Raw genomic sequence first — 7,001 nt, 5'->3', positions numbered from 1 at the left:
GCGCTGCCGCGCTTCCCAAGTGGCGCACTGTAGCAGTGCGCCACTGGGCCGGCCTGGGCCTGAGTTTTTTCATCAAACTGCACCCCGTGCAATTCTACATTCCTGACCATTCTCCTCTGAGTGGTCCTGTGCTGATTGGGGAGCGGGTCGTCTGTCCTTGCTGTGTCCCAGTGTTCTCCTGGTGTTCCCATCTCGCCCACCACCCGTGCTCTAAACACTTCCCATGGGACAGGCCCTGCCCAGTCCCTTGTGATGACTCACCAGCCTCTGAACGGCTGCCTTTTTTCAGTTGTTCTGGCTCCTCGCTCCTGCGTGGCTCCATGGGAACCCTATTAGTGGTCTTGCTGTACTGGGGGCTGCCAAAGCTCTCTTCTCTTCTGCTGCCTCCCAAGTAACTCCATCTGAAGGGCACAGCTGCAGCTTCTGCTGGCTCCTGCTCCATGCGCTCATCAGCTCGAGCTTTAAAACAGCCATGAGCCGAAATGCTCAGAGGAGCTTTTTCTTTCTCTCATCATAGTTTCTCCCTCCTTCATGAACTCCGTAGGTTTCTCGTCCTCTTCCCCTGAACTCCAGCGGCCCCAGCTTGGCTGATGTTACATTTTTATAGTTGTAAATTGGTTGATTTGTGGGAGAGAGTGATGCTGGGAACCATCTATTCCCTTATCGTGACTGGAACCCCCTGAGTAAATGTTTTTAGTTGAATGAATGCACAAATGAATGAATGAGCCAGTGGAGGAAACATTCATCATTTCTATTAATAAATATAATAAAATTTTAGCCTAAGTAAGATTCTGAGCCTCAAACGAAACTGTTACGTGGTGAAAATATTGCCTGTAACTTCTCTCTAAAACTAAAATGTGTGAAATTCACACCTATGTAAAATTTAACACATCTATAATGGGCAGTCATTCATAAATATAAAGAAGCAGCAAAGCAGTTTGAATAAACAAATAATAAAAATTATCAATGAAAATATTTTAAATGATGCTCTGACATAATTTATTAATGTTATTTCTGTTTTCTCACATTAGCTGAGTTCCTTGAGGGTAACATGTTTACAATTTCTATTACATTTACCTTCAGAGACATTACCATAGACATACACAAAAGGGTTCACACGTACCAGCAAAGGTCTCCAACATGTCCTGGCTCCTGTTCTCTTTGTCTCCAGATTTTTCCACATGCCGGTCTGCATTCATCTTAATCTTCTATAAACAATGCATTTATCTTGCTGCTCTACTGCTCAAATATCGTGAAACACTCCTTTTTCCTAACACGTCAGATTTAAATTCTCATATCCAGCTCTTAAGGCCTCCCCCCAAACACCTCTGTTCATGTTACAAGGTTCCTTGCTGTCTCACAGATTTACAAGGCTCATTTTCACCTCTATGTCTTCACAATTGTCCCTCTGCCTAGAATGCTCCACACCCTACCCTTCTGCTACCCAAATCTTCACTATGCCTAGTTCAAGTTCCACTTCCTCTATAAAACTCCTCTGACTACTCTTGATTCTGATCTATCTGAAACACTCATCTCCCAGATAACCCTTGGCTCATTCCTGCTTCTCTTCAGGTCTCTGCTCAAATGTCACTTTATATGTTTGGCCTTCTCTTACCACTCTATTTAAAATGACAACACCCTCTCACATCAGCACTCCCAGACCACTTTGTCTGATTTATTTTTATTTTTTTTTCATAGCTCATCATCTTATATATCCTTCCTTCTTTTCTTCCTTCCTTTCTTTCTTTCCTTCTTTCTTTCATCAACTTTGCTCTGCTCAGAATGTAGCTCCTTGAGGGCAGGGAATTTTGGATGTTTTGTTACTGGTTTATCCCCAGAACCAAGAATGTTGCTTGGCACATAGTAGATGCTCAATAAATACTGCCTGAATGAATGAATGAATCTTTCTCTCTTTAAAATTCAAAGATCAAGCATGTTCTATGCTAGATCATTGGCACTTAATTTTAGGTAGTTTAGGAATGTGAATCTTTGTCTCTTTTACTGTATTCTCAAGCCAAATATAAATAATTTTTGGTATCCTTCTGCCTTTTCTTCTTCATTCATACATTCTTTCATTAAACATTCATTAAAATATGTTGAGCCTCTATTATAAATCATTAAATATCAGGTCTTATCCTTTTAGCAAAAACTTGAAGAACTGACAAGTTCACATAAATATACATACAACACACAGAGGCAAGAAACCAGACTGGAGGAAAGAATAGTAAAAGGAAGACTAGTAAAACTGAGAATCCAATATTAGTATGTGGGCACAGAGTATACAGGGTTAGTGGGACAGACTGAGTGGGTAGATGGAAAAAAGAGACAGGATGGTGAGAGACTAGAGTAGACTAGAGTAGGATGTCGCCAAAGTAATCACCAGATGCTAGTGCTTAATATAAACCGCACTAAAGCAGATATGCAAATATATTCTACATGAATTTTTTAAATTCACATTTCAAGTTACCTGCCAGCTATCCTGTGGGTGAAAATTAGATTAAGACTAGCGACATCTGGTGGATATTTTGGAAGTGACCCTTGAGTTTCTCTACTATGAAAATGCCCCTATGCCTCTGCACTGCCAGTCATACTAATTACACTATCGTGAAATAGTCTTTCTGTGGGACCCAGGGTCTCACTGCAAGAGGTAGCCAGATTTCTACCAAGACCTTTTTAGCTTCCAACTGACGTCCAGCTACCTTCTGAAGAATGTGTACAAAATCTGACATAATTCTTCTTTTACAAGGTAACTTATTATTTTAAATGTGCACATCCTCTGATGTAGTGTTAAATGAGGAAATAATTATTTGCAATTAGGGGGAGCAGGGGGGGACCTAAAAGTCCAACAACAGAGGACTGGTCAGGAAAATTACAACCATCATAACGTTTATAAACATATGTACCCACACTAAAACAAACATTTTAACAAATTTGTATTAGTGAGTGTTAAGTGAAAAAAGCAAAGTCAAGAAGTGTGCACATAATATGATCTCATGTAAAAAATATACTTAGAAAAAAAAGACTGGAAGAATATATTCCAAATATTAACAGTGGTTGCTTCTGGATAAGGGAATAATGTTGTTATTTTTTAAAAAATCATAGTTTGCAGTGTTTCTCAAATGCTCTGTAATCAAAATACATTATTTCTGTAATAGACTTTATTTAAATCTTTTACATAATACATAAATTCTGATTAGTTACTAGAATTTTTCAAACTCTGCCTGATTTTATTAATTCCAGAAAAGGATGATGAATCAAGGCCCAAGTGAGCTAGAATTTCCACAAGAAGGAGAAGCAAGAAAAGAAGGAAAATATATTACAATTCTTTCCAAGATCTGAGTCCTGATGGAGTAATCCCCCAGATGCAGAATTGTACTGAAATTCCAGTAATGTCATCACATTCCTCACAACAGTACTCCAGAAACTTACAGAGGGCTCTGCTGGCAGCAAGGAGTTACAGATTCTCATAACCACTTTGGTTCCCATCTTCAGAGTCCCTAGAAGAGCTGAATCAGGGCCACCTTGAAGTAGGAAGAGGAAGAAATGTGCAAATTGTATAGGACAGGAAAAACATTCCAAAAACTAAACCAACCTAGTTGGGGTCAAGTCACTCCCCCAAACCTATCAACTTAAGTCATTTTGAAATATCAGAAATAGGACCCTGGTTAGCAGGAAATCTAACACAAGATATAATAATAAAACAGGCCTATCCCAGTGGTATTTTAAAACCCAGTCACTTAGGTTTTAATAAAGCAAAGTAATAAAGTAAAGAGCAATGCTTCCCTACCATTAGTCAAGCAAGTCATGCATTTTCCCTCCTCCCTGCACTTATCAGTCAAGGACCACAGAAAGTATTCTGAAGATAATCAGGAGAAATATTGGGAGCTCTGCTTCTACCACTTACTTCCCTTCACCCTCAGGAATTCAGTTTTAACCCAGAAAGACAGCATTTATAATTCTAAGACAGAAATTTGTACATTGCACTTTAAGTTTACAAAGTGCTATCGTCTACATCATCTTATTTGACCCTCACATTAAATAACCCTTGGAAGTAGAGTTATTTTTTTTTTTTTTTATCCCCAGCTAATATATAGAAAATAGGCTAGAGAGTTGCTCCACCAATTAGTGGTAAAGGCAGTCCTCCAACCCATCTCTTATGAATTCATTTGCATTAGGTCTGTGCCAGAGAACAGGCGGGCACAATAGTGATGATGATGGTGACAGTGGCAGCCAACATTTGACTACATACTGTGTACTGTTCCAAGTGCTTTAAATCCTCACAAACACTCTATGAGGTTGATACTATTACTACCAACTTTTTGTGTGCTGCAAATCAATTTTCAGTACTCTACGCGTCTTCAGGAGATCATCCCTCTTAGGCACCAACCGAGGGATAGCGGTATCTGGGGAGGATGGTGTACAGGCTGAGAAAGGGAAGTGCGTTACCACTCGTCTCCACGCTCTGAAAGTCTGAAGCAGGAATTGCCCACTAAGAACCTACAGAGTTCAGAGCGGGTTCGGACCCTGAAACTGCAGCCTCCGTCTTCCCACCCCCTCCGCATGTCCTCTGTTCCGAGCTGCCCGCTCAACCCCTGGTAATATTTTCCAGTCACCCGCCACCTTTTAGCGCCTACCTCTTAAATCACCGGTCCGTCTGGTTCAGCCTCTCTGTCCCCAGCCCTTCTGGACTCATCCTGCCCCTTCTCCGGCGTCGCACTTGCGTCCCTGCTGCCATGGTGACGCAGAGGCCAGCCCCGGCCCCGCCCTCCTTCCCCGGCCCGAGCCTGCCCGAGCCAGCCCCTGCCGGCCTTGGCCCCGCCCCCGTCTTCCGGACCCCGCCTCCAGCCGGGAGAGCCTATCCCTGCCAAGTCGGACCCCGCCCTTCTCGCTCAGGCCCCGCCTCCTGACGACCCGGGCCCACCTCCTAACGGCCCAGGCCATACCCCTGCTGGCCCAGACCCCGCCCAAGGAACTCCGCTTTCTGCCAATGGGAGCCCGCCCCCTGCTCGGCCAAACCACGCCCACCACGGCCCTCCTAGTAGGACGCAGAGGCCTCTTTAGTAGCTGAACTTTCAAATTGCCCTTAGGCTGGGCGAGACCCACTGTACTTAAGGAGAGTCCCAGACCCCCACCCCAGACAACACACCAGGCATGTTCCTCCTGCGATTTATTGATCCTAGCGGCTCCGCTCTCGCAAGAGCCAACAGTCCAGCCTGGGGGAGTTTCTGCGCCTCACTGTGCTGTCAGTCTCAGTGACTCGAAGACCTTGTAGCCAATAGTTGGAGACCGCTTCCTCTGTGCCTCAGCCCCTTCCCCCATTTGTCTGTTTAGATCTGGAACCCTTGACCCAGTCACTGAGGAAACTGCCCAAACCAGCACTGGGGGCTGGATGCAGAAATTCAGAATGCTTCTCCAGAGCATTTCCTTTTGAGCTTTAGAGTTTAAGGTGTACAAAAGGGACACCATTAAATAAAGTCCAACAAGATCAGCCCGAGTACTTATGCAGTAACCTGTTCTTTCTGCACTTTTCATGAGAGCAGGAGCGATGTTAGGAGTCAAAGACCTACCTTCTTGCACAATCCACTTAACGTCCTCATTTTGTGGAACTCCATCCACCCACAGCGAACCCAACTACAACCCCCAGCTAACGGTGGCAAATAAGAGGCCTAGAGGAAAGACGGGGGACACCCACAATTCCAGGGGCCGTGGAGTTCTTTAAGCTTAAAACGTGGTCAACATCCCTGGGCTGCCACCCAATTCCTTAAAGCAGTAGATTCTCCCCACAGGAGTAGTGGTAAATGATGGAAACTGGTCCCTCCTCTCCAAGGTTCACACCAGGGTCCCATTCTTTCTGTCATAGTGAGGTATGGCCTGGGGGAAGCAAAGGGTCGCATACTCTGTAGCATTTTCTAAATGCAGGTGTTTTAGCTCATGGGCTGATTGACGGCTGCACACTTGAATATCTGCGTAATGTAAGTTGCTCTCCTCTGACACCAGGCCTTGACTCCTCTCTCGAGACTCAGGCTGCTGTAACACCCGCTCATACGTATGTCCTGTTGTTTCATGGCCCTGCAAGGAACAGAGAGCATCAAGGGAGGCTCTTGGCTTGGTTTTGACCCTCGCATCCCATGCAAGGCAAGTTAGACTGATGTCCCTTTCCTTTGCTCTTTTGGCGGGCACAGGAGGATGGGCAGAACCGGCAAGTTCTACAGAAGACTGAGATATGTCTGTGCCAGGAGAAAAGAGCTGAGAACTGGGATCCCACGTCTGAGCAGTCCCCAAGAACGGACAGAGGTCTGTCATTACCTTTGTGTCACTCTGTTGCAGCTGTTGCTGTGGCTTCACTGTTCGTCTTGCTTGGCTCCCTGAGGGGAAGAAATCCATTAAAACTTAAATCCATTATCTCCTCCCTGTCTCTACTGAGGTTGCCCTCTTCAAATCTCTATTAAACTATTGTGGTGGGCTTCTAACTAATCTCCCTGCCTCCATTCTCATTTCTTTCACTACTACTCCTACATCCAAACCCTACTTAGCAGGGTATGCAATCTGGCCCTTTCACAATCTGCCCATAATATCTGCCATCCTCATTTTTCACCAGCCCCTAACATAGTTCAACAAATATATGTTGAGAGTCCATTATATGCCAGGCTCTGTGCCATGTTCTGGGGATAGAAGGATGAGTAGGCTGTTTACCTCAGGGAACTTACAGTCTACTAGGAGTTTACAAATAAGTAAACAGACTATTGCAATACAATGTGATAGTTACTCAGCTACACCCAATGTCCACTTTCAAACAAATTAGTCTCTTTCTCTCTCTCTCTTTTTTTTTTTTTTTTGCTTGAGCTGATTCCTCTGCCTAAACACCCTCCCCTCCTTCCTCTGCTGACCTGTGAACTTGCTATTATCCTTATGACATAATGTCTTCTCTCATTCTTCCACAGCATGAGGGTGCATCTATTATAGCACCAGTAAATGATATTACAATTATTCACTTACGTGAA

General features: G+C 44.1%; 1 long non-coding RNA gene across 1 annotated transcript; it reads right to left on the bottom strand.

The window, feature by feature from the left end:
• Nucleotides 1–5,852: 5,852 nt before the first annotated feature.
• LOC103583032 lies at nucleotides 5,853–6,368 on the bottom strand. Its single transcript, XR_549820.1, has 2 exons — nucleotides 6,307–6,368; nucleotides 5,853–6,069 (listed from the first exon to the last, which is right to left on the bottom strand). It is a non-coding gene; the product is annotated as an uncharacterized LOC103583032 (long non-coding RNA).
• Between the last annotated feature and the right edge of the window lie 633 nt (nucleotides 6,369–7,001).

This window comes from Galeopterus variegatus, unplaced genomic scaffold (genome assembly GCF_000696425.1).
Source record: "Galeopterus variegatus unplaced genomic scaffold, G_variegatus-3.0.2 Scaffold19175, whole genome shotgun sequence".
NCBI classification, from domain to species: domain Eukaryota; kingdom Metazoa; phylum Chordata; class Mammalia; order Dermoptera; family Cynocephalidae; genus Galeopterus; species Galeopterus variegatus.
Note: the sequence above shows the minus strand (reverse complement) of the source record. Positions and strands in the feature narration are given on the sequence as shown.